Consider the following 16,231-nt stretch of genomic DNA (forward strand, 5'->3'; position numbering starts at 1 on the left):
TTGATTGTTGAAGTCTTTATTGATGATATCATTTTGAGAAGCAAGGATAAGTTATGTATGAAATTATCTAATAATATGAAGAATGAATTTGATATGTTTATGATTGGGGAGATGAAATTTTTCTTAGGTTTGTAGATTACTCAGACTGATAAAGGTATTTTCATCTGTCAAACTAAGTATGCCAGGGAGTTGTTGAAGAAATTTGGTATGGAAAATTCTAAACCGGTTGGTACACCTATGATTACAAGTGAGAAATTGACTAAGATAGATGCATCAACACTGGTAAATCCTATAAGGTACAAGTCTATGATTGGAGGTTTGTTATATCTGACTCAAACTAGACCGGATATAATGAATGCAATTTATATTGTATCAAGATATCAGAGTGATCCTAGAAAGAATCATGAGAGTGCGGTGAAAAGGATTTCCAGGTATTTGCAAGGAACAACTGAACATGATTTGTGGTATCCTAAAAATAATGATTTTACATTATGTGCATATACAGGTGTAGATTGGGCTGGAGATGTTGATGATCGAAAGAGCACATCCTGGGGATCTTTCTTTCTTGGAAAGAAACTTATTTCATGGATCAGCAAGAAGCAGTCATGTACCTCTTTATCTACTATTGAAGCTGAGTATGTTGTTGCTGCTACTAACAGTACACAAGTTCTATGGATGAAGCAAATGTTGAAGGATATAAGGGTGGATTGTAATGAACCAGTAGTTATTCACTGTGATAACTCTGCTGCTATTGACATATCAAAGAATCTGGTATTTCATTCTAAGACAAAGCACATATCTATCAAGCACAACTTTTTGAAGGAGAAGGTGGAAGCAAATGAAGTCAGACGGTTTATGTGAACACGAAAGAGTATATTGTAGATCTCTTCACTAAACCTTTGCATAAGGAATTATTTGAGTACTTTAGAGATGGATTGGGAGTTTCTGCCCCTCCGATAGAGACCTAAGTGATGTTCATTGGCATCAGTCTAGTATGAATTTACAAAGGTACTATTCATTCTAGATTGATGAGTTGGTGCTACTACTCAGGGGGAGTAGTCAGCTGTGTGGTTTAGTGGATTTATGATTTTTCTTTGATGTTTATGTCATATTTTTGGCATAGATGTCAAAGGGGGAGAGATATATGTGAAAAACAAAGCTTAATGGAATATCAGTCAAAATGAGATCAGAGCTTAACAGTGATATCATTCATAGGGGGAGTTTGTTAACTTCATTGTAATATCATCTTATGGGAGATTGTTGGTTGTCTTCATTTGGGGGAGACTTGTTTGGCATTTCTTGGCACTTGGATGTTTTCACATCTAGTGTTGCCATCAATTCCAAAGGGGGAGATTGTTGGCAAATTGGAGGAATTGATTATGTGTTGCATTAATGTTTTGTCATTGATGGCAACACTGACTGTTTTGGTTGTTTATCGATTTCTGATAGGTTCTGGTAGAGCGGTTGGATTATGATCCAGTATACTCTAGTATGCTTTGATTTGTGGAATTGGTTTGGATCTGTCATTCATGCTATTCATATGTGTATCATGATCAGTTGGTTTGGGATTTGATGACTCGGGAGCTATCATTTGTTCTAGTAAGCCTTTTGGTCACCGGTAAGGGTTTGACTGACAAAGCTTTGTTGAAGATCTTTTGATGCACATGATAAGTAGTGTTGGCATGACTTCTAGATGACTTTTAGGATGTTGATGGTTATCTTGTTCATGTTCCTATTGATCGATGGTGTTGGATTTGGGTCCGGACCTTATGCTATCTTATTCTGCTAAGTTATGGACTAGCTTATGTAACATGTTGATGGATGATCCCGATGCGTTACCGGTTGGGTCTATTGATTGGATTATGTTGTTTTGGTCTTAGGCCAACTTGGTTGATCATTGGATTGTGGGTTTATGTTATGAATTTATTGTATTATCTTTTAGGTGGCCAACCTAATTGTTTAGGTCCCGAGTTGGTATAAATATTGTTAGGGTTTCAAACAGATCCGAAGCAAATATGAACTAACAATTATATGCAGATTTAAATACAAAAGATAAAGAAATAAAACAGGACACAGATAACACAGAGATTTAACGTGATTCACCCAGAATGGGTTACGTCCACCATACACAGTCGTCCAATCTTTCTTACTATCTAGCAAAATAGTACATCAACCTTACAATGCCTTAAGCATCCCAGCCGCTTATAACATGCATTTTTAGGGCAACAAACAAAGTCGGCCTATTTAGGGTTTTATTACAATGTCGGTTTTCATCAACAAAAAAACAACATGTTGAGTGTACAGTACTTTGCTGATTAGTCGCCACATATCAACATGACATAAAATCTCTTTGTATATCATGGGAATATTCATGGGTTTATGGGACATGTGATTATCTATGTGCGAATAAGGTTGTAATAATATGCAGAGGTTTTGGTCGATCATAAGTGATCGAATTGGGTTGGTGAAAGAGGTTTAAGACCTTCGGTATTGAGCTTAACTAGAACTATATTCAGGCATAGGAGATGTTATTCTTGCAGTTCACTCTTCTTTCTAGATTGTAGTCTATATTTATTTTGTAGTCAATAAGGATCCTTTTGTGATGAGCAATGTGCTCTAGGTTGTTGGCCTTCCTGCATGTGCAAACCCCTCTTAATGTAATCACATTCTTACTACAGAAGTATTATCTAACTGTGGGTAGGCTTCCCACTGTGGTTTTTCCCTTTATCGAGTTTTCCACGTACAAATATTGGTGTTATCTTTTGTGGATGGTTGGTAAATGTTCTATGGTTTATATTTGTGTTTAACTATTATATCTGCTATTCCGGTAATAAGGTTTTAATGCTTAAAGTTCTATAATCTATTAACAACTGATTCACCCCCCCTCAGTTGTTCACTAGTTATCTGAGTTGTCTAATAGTTTTTTTCTTGTGGTATGGTGGAGTATAAAAAATGCTCAATTTTTTGAAGGGGAGGTGGGGGTGGGATTTTGATGTTAATAGTAGTAGAATGAATAATACCTAGAAATATATGATTGTAGGTGTACTTGTTGGTTGAAAATTTTATACACTTGGGAAGGCGTGCAAAATTATGGTTTAAGCCACAATGTGTGAGTTAAAAACTCTCCTAATTGTAAGGGAAGGCTCCCCCTTTTCTTACTTCTCCTAACTATTATAAATTTAATATAACCTATAAATATTAATTTAACTTGGGCAGGACAACATCCTTTTCAGAAAGATGATATTATTTTCTCTTTTTTTTTATAAAAGAAACTTAGACTTATAGTAACAAGTACAAAAACTTAAGAAATTTAAACAATTTCAAAGATGCTTATACAAAAGGAAGTGAAGTTTCCATGAAAGCGCAAAGTTTTTCGTCACTTCCTCGGGACAAGAATGTAGAAACAAAAGCTGAAAGTTTTCACCCTTCTACTGTCCTATCAACCTTCCAAAATGATTAGTACGATAACAATATACAACATACGACAACTCAAAGTCTATTAATATGATGCAACTCTAGACTGCTATTGAATAAGAAAAATCACAAGAACAAAGTCTTGTAGTCTCTTCCTATCTTGACACTTCCATATGCTAATTTAACCCTCAATATTTATAGCACAAAGTATGCAAGAAATCAGATTAAAGCTCTTTCCAACATCCTCACTATAATCTCAAGTATATGTAGAAAAATATATCATTGTGACATTAGAACACAATGAATATATGAACAAAGCCTCAACACAAAGGCTGGAACTCAAATGTCCTCTTTATATTTCTTGAGAGTCCAATTTACAAGTATAAAACACAATGTTTTCATTGTTGTAAATTTTTGTAGAGTTTTCTTGCTTGCCAAAAAAAATCTTATTACATAAATCACCCTCCTATATATAGGAGAGGGGTTAAGAGCAAAAAGTGGGAGAAGTCCAACTAACTAAGACTTATTCCACAACTAACTATGAATTATTCCAAATTACTTTCCCATTGTCTTTCAACTTGTAAATTGTTTACACGTAATTACAAGTTACAAGAATACAAGTAATGTGATTACTTGATATTACAATTTTTGGCATTACATGTAATTTGCCAAAGGGAAATTGAATATGTATAATTGAAACTAATCTAAGTGTCCAAGACACGACTCTATTTAAATCATCCTCTATCTAAGAGGTCTTCATGTTGTTGGAAGATGTTGACACTTGAAGTATTCAGGATCAGTGAAGGTATTTGTCTATGAACATCAACTTGCATCGTTGATAGTTCTTATGTGCCTTGTCAATGAACTCCAACCTCATCTTATTACTTGGGGTAATACTGATTCTTTAGGAGAAGTTATCCTTGTGCATATGACATTTTACCCTTTTCATTTAATGTCATCAACATATGACAACACTGGGTTTTTCTTACTGTCCTTACATGCATTGAAACCCCTTGCAATTGGGTCTCGAGGACCCGACTGGAAGTATTGATCTTGCAAAGGAAAGACATGGGAATGAGAGTATGTGGAGACAAAAGGTGAATTTTGAATCTTGAGAGGCAGTATGCAAGTGCAAGGGATCATAGAAAACTTGGAATGCGAAAATGGAAGATCGCAAGCTAGGAAAAAACTTTGACACTTACACTTGCAATCAGGTCTTGAAGACCCGAATGCAAGTAAGAAAGCTTGAATTATTGGCATTATCTTGCAATCGGGGTTTTCAGACCCGATTGCAAGGGTGATGAGGTAAAATGCTTGCAATCCGGTCTTAAAATCCTGATTGCAAGTGGAGGAGGTTAGCAAGGCAGGAAAAAATTACAATCGGGGTTTCAAGACCCGATTGCAAGTAAGCACATCAAAATTATCATAAAATGGTGGCTTGCAATCGGGTCTTGGAACCCTGATTGCAAGTTTAATATGCATTTCATTTTGTTTTTATAAAACATACTTGTTTTTTATTTAAATAAAAAATACTTGTTATTAGGTCCTAGAACCCCGATTACAAGTAGAACAAACTTTATAACAATGTGTTGACTTGTAATGAGGTTTCTAGAACTCAATTACTTGCAATGAAAACACAAATTTACTGCTTACAATGAAAACAAAAACTTCCTACTTTCAATGGAAACAAAAGGTTCCTAATTGCAATGACAACAAAAATTTCCTACTTGCACAGAGGAACTCAAAACCTGAAATTGAACAAAAAGATAAGAAAATGAAAACAAAGGCCAACCAAAACTTGGACAAAAATGACAAACACACCCATTGATGATTTGAGATTAACAAATATTAGTTTTAAACCTCATCAATCGTGCCTTAAAGAAGAAAACTATGAATTTTGAGTAAAAATTTGTAGGGGTTGTCTATTTTTGAAAATTCTAAAATTGCGACAATAGTACTAAAATTGAGGAAGTGAAGCAAGAGTGACTTGTGAAACAACTTTTGTGTTAGGCATATCTAAGGTCTTAGAGTAAAGAGTAATATTAGGAAGGTTTGGAATGAGATGATGGTCTATAAAAGGAAGCAAGAAGACCAACACCGTTTTGGGGTGAAGCTTGTTATGATCATAATGAGGGACAAAGAGAGATTGAGGATTGATTTGTGAAAGTGGAGGAGGAGATGAATGCGTGATAATGTTTAGAGGTGGTAACATAGGAGCAAGATGCTCATTAGTGGACATCTCTAGGGCAGCCTATTCATGAACCAACAATGATGATGCTTGTGTTCATGTGCAAGCTCACTCCATCACATAAAATACTTGGATTTAATTATAAGAGGGGTAATAGGATAACTTTGTTTTTATTGTGGGGTTGTCTTTTCTTCTTGAAAAAATGAGTTATAGTCTTGATAGGTTGAGGTCAAGAAACTTGAGGTGCATGCAATAGAACCTAATTCTTGTACTTCTTTCCTATTTTTTTCATAGGGGTAGCTGGAGGAACAAGACATACCACTAGAAGATGAGGTGCCAGTGGTGCATGGGATGGTTCTCTCCCTTTGATTTTTTTTTTCTTTTTTTCTTTTTAAAAGAGTAGGCATACTTATGGCAAGAGTCATGGGAGAATAATAAATTTATGGAGAGGATCTCAATTGCATGGGTCTCTTTCCTTAATATTTCATATTGACATGTGGAAGAACATGTGGAACTATTGGATATTGGGAGACCTTAGGGGGAATGAGAGGTTGACCCATTAGATCATTCATATCCCTGGTCATAAAGGGGTAGGCATGGAGACATGGGAGTGATGTTGGAACTCGATGATTGAAGTGGAAGAGAGCTTAGGTGAAAAAGAGGGAGCTAAGGAGGAGGACCTTGAACGAATCATTCTGAATTGTAAATAAAATTGGAATATAAAGTCTTAATAAGGTTGCAAAGGTCCAAAACATGTGGGCTAAAAATGATCTAGAAAGAAGCCCTCACAAGATATGTGTACTTTAAATTTAGTATGTTGGATAATGCACATTATGCCTTCATGGAGTGACTTTAAGCATTTGTATACCATGGAAACAACCACTTCCACGAAATTTAGCAATGGGATGCCAAAACTCAAATGAAATAGGTAAAATTGAGGAATTACAGAAAAAGGTGGATTCAACACACTTGGGTCCAACTTGGACCGACAAAGTAATAGAACCCAAGGTTGGGAGAGATAAATCATCATGTGTATGAACAAGGACTTGGGAGTCATCATAACTTATATTTGTGAAATTTATTGGTATAGAGGGTTTTATTTATAATATTAATTGTACTAGCAAGGTTAGAAAGAACTCCATTAATTATTTTCTCATTGAAACAAGTAGGCTTGTCTTCTATATTGAAGACTTTGGAGATAAACCATTCTACTAGGGGAAAGGAGCCAGTAGTGGACATAGGACCAATAACCGTCATCTTTTTGTCAACCTCACCCCCCCCCAAAAAAAAATTTACAAATTAACCATTACATAATTTAATTATCTTTAACAAATAATTTCTTTTGCACCAATACATGTTAAGTCATGAACTTGTAATTGACATAAAAAAACAAAACTATAATTGTTTCTGATACAAGATTTTTTCTATTTCAACACAAGTTGCAACAAAAAGGTAACTTTTCCATCTATTAAAAAAAACATATGTTTACAATTACCACTCAAAGCAAGTGGTCTAAAAGTCAACTTGTACACATTTACTTTTACATATGCACAACTACTGGTGCCTGATATGACATGATACAAACATCCATTAACTTGGTAGCCTTATGACTGCACAATCTCCCAAACTTCATTTGACATCTTTATGCAATAACTTCATCTGCTATTCATACATGCATTGGCATCAACTAGTGTAAGGCTTCCCAATAAACAAAAAAAAAAGTTTAAAATAAAATATAAATCTGGATTCATGATAAAATCATAGAAATCAGACATAAGTTGCAAATGAAGTGACTGATTGTTTCCCACGTATATTCAAATTTGAAATTCAACTACCACAATTGAATACATTCATTCTCTACATTCGAATGATTTTATAAAAGGAGATTGTGAAGGGTTATTTTCATTACGAATTTTCCCTGTTTTCACTGAATATCCTCTGCAACATTCAACGCTCAAGAAGGCAATCAACACACATTCGATTCTAGAAGAGAATTTTTTCAGGTTGGTACACTTACGATCTGTGTAAATATTATCAAGGAGTCCAAATATATGAAAAACGGTCTAATTCATTTTTTTAATCATGTTAGAGATTATTCGGTATCACCTGTGTCTTATCATGAATGTTAACCTCAATTTAAAAACAACTAAGGGTCTTTTTTTAATCATATGAGAGTTGCATCTTTAACATTTGCATGTGGGGTTTACTATAAAATTATTAGTTGTATGCCATGGACTGTTTCATTGAAATAATATCTTTCATTTCCATATTTTTTTGATTTCATAATACATATCTGTATACACATGTATACAGATGCATATACATGTATAACTCTGTATACACCTGTATAAATTTGTATACACATGTATACCTCTGTATACAATTATATGCAGTTGTATACACATGTGTAACTATGTGAAATTAATATTGTATGCCCTCATGGGTTTGATTTTACTATGGGTTTCATAATACATATTTGTATACACATGTGTATACATGTATAACTTTGTATACACCTATATACAACCATATACACATGGGTAAAAGCACTAAGTTGTGTCACGTTTCAGGCCAACTTATCAGTACAAGTGAATTTAAGTAATTCTAACTCAAAATTAATTTAGTCAAGCATATGGTATATAGAGATTCATTATAGCTATCTTATATATGGGCCACAACTTTTCCAATTAAAATTGTCCACTAATTGTATATTTTATAGCACCTTGGGTCTAATTACCCAAAAAAAATAAAAATTTGAAAAACTTGATGTTTCAACAAATCCTACTCTTATAAATAATATTTTTTTAGAAATGTAAAAAACCATTTTATAGATCTATAAGAAATTTTTTGAAATATATATATTTTTAAATATTTTAATTAGTTTTTGTATTTTCTATTTTATTTTTATTGAAAGTAGATCATCAACACTAAAATATAAGGTCGATTATCTTGTAAAGGAAAAATACTAAAATTTATTTAAAATTTTTGAAAAAAACTTATGCACTAGAGAAAAGAGTCTATGTCAAGATGATATAATTCTTTTCTAATTTGGATAAATAATTAAGAAAAAAGGTGACCTAAAATGGAAATAGTTATATTTCAATACACTTAACTTTTCAAATTTATTGAAAATATATATACATAAAAAAAAGTTAAAAATATATTTTTACACTAAAGTTTCAAGTAATCAATATACATAAAAAAAAATTTGAAGAAAAATAGATGAAATTTACTATTGGAGTTGAGAAAAAATCAACTCTATAGCTCCCAAAGATCACCTGCATGTAAACCTGTCACAGAAGGAGAGAAGCAAAAAAACTATAGAGGCAAGAATTTAGAGATCCAGAAAAGAGAAGTCATATTGATTGTGCAACAAGAATGCAATTAAATAATTACAGTTGTTATGAAAATACAAAGAGAGAATCCTTATAAAAGGATACTCAAAACCCTAAAGGACAAAACCCTAAAGAATTATAAGATTCCTAAGTTTAGCTTAAGCATAGAGTATAATAGACTAATAATTAAATAAATAATTATTAGCTAATAAAAGATAACTCTAACACCCCTCTTGAGATGAACATAGGGAGTAGCTAAAAAAAAGCTAAGGACTAAAAAAACATGTAAGAAAATGTAGGAAAGCAACAATGGGTCCCGACAACTAGGCCTGATGAGGTACCCAAGTACAATAAAATCTCTGTAAAGTGGAGAAAAAGGAGAAAACCCTGTGGGTGTTGGTATTTTGGATATGTTGATATGGTTTTGTCATTGATGTCAACGCCTGTCATCACTTGTCAGCACTTGGAGATCTTTGGTTATACTCATCGACAAGTCAAGTGACTTATGCACAGTCACCGGTATTTGGTTCACCAGCAGGTCATATTGTTCACCGGCACTTGGAATGACTTGGAGACTACTCAGTTATGTCGAAGACATTATTTGATCACTTGGTTTTGGCAATTTGGTTATTGGTTTATTCGGGTTCGCAAATTTGTTGTTACCGGCAAATAGGTCAATGTTATGCACCGACAAGCATATCTATTCCAGATCAACACGACATGTTATGGAGTTGATTTATTATTATTGTAAATGCATTGAGTCGACATGATGCATCGGATATCGATTTATTTGTAATTGATTTTATTGTAATATTATTTGTAAGCCGACCTACACATTTGGTCTTAGCTTTCGGTATATATGTAAGATCTCAATTGTGAGATTGAAATGTGATAAGAAAAAGGATTGTAATAAGGTATATGCAAAAATAAGCAGAGCTATACACGCATAAATCATTTGAAGATTGAAGGAAGGTTTTTGAAAAGACAATCAGAACTTAACCGGTACTGAATCCAGCATATGAAGATGTTGTTTTAAGCAGTACATTATCATTGGATTTAATCATCCGATTGTAGTCAGTGTGACTCTCATTTTGTGATTGAGCAATGAGCTTTAGGCAGCTGGCCTTTCTGCATGTGCAGACTACATAATGTACACACATACTATCTGCAGTAGTATCATTTGATTGTGGGTAAGGCTTCCCACCGTGGTTTTTCCCCTTACAGGTTTTTCACGTACAAATATTTGTGTTATGTGTTGTGGATGTTATTGTCTTTCTGTTTCATGCATTAATCTTTACCGGTACTATAATTAATTGATAAAACTATCTACTAGCATAAAGTTTGGTTTACTGACATCAAGCATTAAGTTTTGGTTAAGTTAATTTTGGTTTGAATTTATTAGACAACTGGTTCACCCCCCCCCCCCCAGTTGTCTCTGGGACCTAACAATTGGTATCAGAGCTTAGTCCTCTTTTTGTAGAATTTTAACAGCTTGAGGAGATCCAATGTCTACTAACTATTTCAGGAAGGATAGTCTGAAACTTGATGGAACCAACTATGGCATATGGAAGATCAGGATGGAGACACATTTGAATTGCATTGGAAAGGACATTTGGGATGTTACAAAGAATGGCTATACTGCTCCTACTCAAGGTCAACCTAATCCACCAACCTTGGCTAAAGATGAGGAAAATGATTGTAAAGCAAGAGAAGCACTTTTGAGCGCATTGTCAAATTAGCAAATCATGGGATTATCAGACAGATCTACTACTAAAGCTATTGGAACAAATTGGAAACTTTGAATGAAGGTGATACCACAGTCAAAATTGCAAAACTTGAATGCTTTCGAGTTAGCTATGAAAATCTGAAAATGGAAGAAGATGAAATAATTTCTACTTTTATGGAAAGAGTAAATGAAATTGTTTTGGGTATACAATGTTGTGGAGGAACCTTAAGTGAAGATGAGATTATTTCTAAAGTTTTAAGAGCTTTGCCACCGGCATATAAAATGAAAGTTACTGCTATAAATGAATTAAGAACAATGCCTAATGCATCGGTATCTAGAGACACTTTGGTTGGAAAACTTTCAGCTTTTGAACTTGAGGAATTTGGTCTTGTTGCTACTATTAAAACAGATCTAGCTTTCAAGGCATCATCATCATCTGCATCATCATCATCATCATCTGAGAAATCTGATTGGAAAAGAACTTGAAGATATCAGAAAGGAGAATGAAGAACTGGAAGAGCTTGAAGCATTATTTGCAAGGAAAATGCCTAAAGGTCCAGTTGGAAGTAAGTATGAAGGTAAAGCACCCTTTAAATGTTTTAACTATAATAAAATTGGTCATATGGCTTCTAGGTGTCCTGATAGACATGCAAGATTAAGGGAAGAAGCTAAAAGAACATATAAGCCTAACCCTGATTATCAGAGATACAAGTTTAAAAAGAATAGAGATAAATCTTGTTATTATGTTGATGAAGGAGTTACTGATGATTCTGATGAAGATCCAGTAGACAATGGATGGGATTTTGTTGCTATAATAGAAGATCAACCAGCACCTACTGTTCAACCAGTAAAGAAGGCCCTGACAGCTAAAGTTGAAGATAAGGATGAATGGATTATTGATTCAGGATGTTCACATCACATGACTGGTGGTAAGAGTAAATTCTTAACCTTTCAAGATTACAATGGAGGTCTAGTGAGATTTGGAGATGATAAATCTTGTATGATCAAAGGAAAATGAACTATATCTTTTGATGGTAAGCACAATACTGATAATGTTTACTATGTTGAAGGTTTGAAGCATAATCTTTTGAGTGTTGGTCAATTAGTTGAGAAAGGATTTCAGTTACAATTCAAGAATGGTAAATGCAAAATCTTAAACAAAATTGGTTTGGAAATTGCAACCGGTAATCAGACTAGAGGTAATATCTTTCATTTGAACAACAATGAGAAAGCATGTTTGATTTCTCATATTGATGAAAGTTGGTTATGGCTTAAGAGACTTTGTCATGTAAATTTTGATTGCATTGTGAATATCAGTACAACTAAGGCAATAAGAGATTTACCTAAGATTGTTAAACCTCACAATCTAGTATGTAAGGAATGTCAATTGGGAAAGCAAGTTAGAGCAACTTTCAAGAGTATTCCAGAGAAATCTAACAATGTTCTTGACTTAATTCATACTGATTTATGTGGTCCAACAATAACTAGAAGTATACAAGGAGATAGATATTTTATGCTTATCATTGATGACTTTTCTAGAATGTGTTGGGTTACTTTTCTCAGGGAGAAATCTGAAGCATTTGGGAAGTTCAAACTATTCAAGGTGATGGTAGAGAATGAAACAGGTAAGAAAATCAAATGTTTGAGATCAAATCAAGGAGGTGAATTTACATCTAAGGAATTTAATACATTATGTGGAGTGAATGGGATCAGAAGACAGTTATCAGCACCCCGAACACCACAACAAAATGGAGTTATGGAAAGGAAGAACAAAACTATCTTGGATGCAGCCAGAAGTATGGTATCAGAAGCAAATCTACCTCATATATATTGGAGAGAAGTGGTCAATACAACAGTTTATACATTCAACCAAGTTCACATCAGAGGTGAAACCGCTAAGACCCCTCATGAATTATGCTTTGGTAATACTCCTACTCTTAAATATTTTAAAATATTTGGAAGTAAATGCTATATTAGAAGAGATGAGTATATTGGCAAATTTGATCCTAGAAGTAATGAAGGAATATTTCTTGGTTATTCATCTAAGAGCAAGGCATATAGATGTTTTAACAAAAGATTGCAGAAAATTGTTGAGAGTGCAAATGTGAAGATTGATGAACAATTTAGAGGAAATTCAATGTACACAGACTCTAAAATGGCAATAGAGATAGTCACAAATGAACCTACTGTGAGTACACTAGTATAGAATGGTGATCCAGTTACACTGACATCATCTGAGGATTCAATAGTCACTGAAGAACAATAGCAAGTAAAAACACCCCGGTATGTAAGATTGAACCACTCTGAAGATCAAATAATTGGAAACAAATTTCAAGGAGTTATGACTAGAGGAAGATTGGCAAATGAAGAGGTATGTCTTATTTCTCAAATTGAACCTACAACTATTAATGAGGCATGTGAAGATAAATATTGGATTAAAGCAATGGAAGATGAATTAGAACAAATTGAAAGGAATAACACTTGGTCATTAATTCCCTAGCCTAAAGACAAAAATGTAATTGGAACTAAATGGGTTTTCAGAAATAAACTTAATGAAGATGGTAAGGTAATTAGAAATAAAACAAGCTTAGTGTGTAAGGGATATTCTCAGAAAGAAGGAATTGATTACAATGAAACCTTTTCATCGGTAGCTAGAATTGAGGCAGTCATACTTTTATTGGCTTTTGCAGCTCACAAGAACTATAAAGTGATGAATACTAAGAGGGGGGGGTGAATTAGTATGCCAAAAATCCTTGCACTAAAACACTTACACAGTCTAAAGATAAACCGGTAAAGCAGTCTGACAATCAAGCCGGTTACCACACATACAAACCAAAATGCGAATAAAATATTCACCCACAAAAGCAATACAACCATAACACAAGATATTTGACGTGGAAACCCAACTAGGAAAAACCACGGTGAGATGGAACTCACAAGTCACTATCTACAGAATAGAAACCAGACTGGTTAAGGTCAGACCGATTAAGGTATTACAATGTTCTTCACCAGAACAGATCCTGTTAGGAACCTCAATCTCTATTAGGAGATAAGTCCGATTAAAGACTACCTTGTTAGAGGATTTTAGATTCACATGTGTGAACCACCTTATTAGAGGATTTTACAAAGGCTTTGAGGCCTACCCGGTTAGGGGCTACTGACTTGTTAAAGATGTGAGTAATCAACAAGTGTTTGATCTATCTAATAGCACAAGCTGCTTGGTTAGATCCAGTATTGCTCACAGCTAATGCATTCCAGCATTACTTCAGTCTTCTCTATCTCTCTCTCAGTTACAACTCAATCTTCTCAGATAAGATCGCTCTTCCAACAACTCAACATCCACCTTAAACCCTAGCTCAACATTAACCCTTTTCACAACAACCTAAAACCCTAGACATGATGTCCCTTTTAAAGGAATCTGATTTCATGTCGGTCCAATAGGATTTCTTTACAATTTCCTAGGTTCAATGAACCTAGACATACTTAGTAACATGACACAAGAATCACCGTTAATGTGTCGACACCGTCCAACAATTGGTGGATTGGTAACTCATCACAAAATGTCGGTTGGTAACTCATCACAAAGTATTACCAGTTCATACAAAATACCGGTTGCCGGTTTGACAAAAATGAAGACCGGTAAGAATGTGTTGTGCCACTTTGCACCCTCATACCACTTGTGATCTGCGAACCGCTTGGGGTCGACATGTCGCTTCAGACCGGGAAACACATTCTGCAAAATCACTACTAGTCTAAAGACTAGAATACAACATACCGGTTGGAACATATACCGGTTGAGCATGAGCTCATACATATAAAGGGGATCTCAATACAAGTGTATGTCCATCAATGACAATCACAACATAAACATCAAAAATGCCAACAATCTCCCCCTTTGGCATTGATGGCAACACTTAGGAAAATAAAATTTTGACATCTAAGTGTTTTACAACAAAAACTTGCCATTAACAAAATTGTTCCCCCTAAGCATATACACTATCCCTTAATCAATAGAGTGTATAGAAATTTTGAATTCAGAGCATAATCATCAAAGCATATAGCATATATCAAAATTTGAAGACAGATACTTCTCCCTCTGATATACTTCTCCCCCTGATATATCAAAATTTCAAAATTTTAAAACCATATACTTCTCCCCCTTTGCCAACAATGACAAAGTACCACTGAAAAAACTTGTTTCCATATATATATATAAAAGTTTATGACAATAATGAATAATACTTGTCAAAAACTGCTTTGTAGTCCTGCAAAAATTGTTTCATGGAAAGAGACCAGGACTTAAGTAGGGAGGTCACCACTTCCTTCTCTGTCTACATTTGTGATACCTGTTCCTCCATGGCATCTATTGTGCTCAGTTCTTGTGTGAATGTCAGGGCATCCAGGTTTAGATAGCATTTTTGGAGAATTTGTAGTCATGGAAGTAATACCAGTTGAAGCTCTTGCAAATCCCTAGACCTTGTGCTGATCTCTTCCTCTATCTTGGCTGACTGGATCTGGAATTGGTGAACGGTTTGCCCATATGCTGCAAAGGAGTCGTAAGGAGTCTTGAATGTGCTTAAGTAGGACTATAAGTCCGTTTGAAGCTATTGCTTCTTGGCTAGCACATCATCACATAACAGATGAGGTTGACAGATTTTGCTGAGTAGCAAGTTTCCCTCATCCAAGGCACTCCTTATGTCCTTTTGATCCTTTAACAGTTCAGTCCTAAGCTCATTTAATTTCTTCACGAGAGCAACATTAAGAGCCTTTTGGTGCTCTTTCTTTACATTGGCATTTGTTGCTTCTTCTAGACCCTACACCTGATCATCCACTAAAGTACACAGAAGTTTGAGTTGTGCTAGTGATGAATCAGTGTCAGGAAGATTAGTACCGGGGATTAAACCAGTAAGTGTGTCTACAGCTGCCTGAATGATGTCCTGTTCCTTTTTCCTGTGAATGATCTCAAGGCGCTCTTGAGCAACCTTGATGCTCTGCATAAGCTCCGACTCACCTGCAGATTGGAGATCGATAGGACTAGAGAGATCAACCGGTGAGGGTTGACTTTCGGTTGCGTTCGGAGTCTCCACTTGAGAGCTTTTTGCCGCTTCTCGTTCCTTGGCTTCTTCAGCTTTCTTCTTTTCCACTTCTCTTCTCTTCTCTTCTTCCTTGTCTTCTTCTGCCTTTTTCTTCTCCTCTGCTCTCCTCTTCTGCTCTTCCTTTTCTTCGTCTTCCCTCTTCTTCTTCTCTTCGTCTTCCTTTTTCTTCTTCTCTTCCTCTTCCTTTTTCTTCTCTTCCTCTTCCTTCTTCTTCTTCTCCTCTTCTTTCTTCTTCTTTTCTTCCTCTTCCTTCTTTCTCTTTTCTTCTTCTTCCTTCTTCTTCTTTTCTTCCTTGTCCTCTTCTTCTTTCTTCTTCCTTTCTTCTTCTTGCTTCTTCTTCTCTTCATCTTTTGTTTTCTCCTCTTCCTCTTTTCTCTTCTCTTCCTCTTTTTCCTGTTTCTCATCTTCATCCTTCTTCTTTTTCTCTTCCTATTCTTTTGCCGCTTGTTGTGTGTCCACAGCTTGTTCACCA

This window comes from Cryptomeria japonica, chromosome 3 (genome assembly GCF_030272615.1).
Source record: "Cryptomeria japonica chromosome 3, Sugi_1.0, whole genome shotgun sequence".
NCBI classification, from domain to species: domain Eukaryota; kingdom Viridiplantae; phylum Streptophyta; class Pinopsida; order Cupressales; family Cupressaceae; genus Cryptomeria; species Cryptomeria japonica.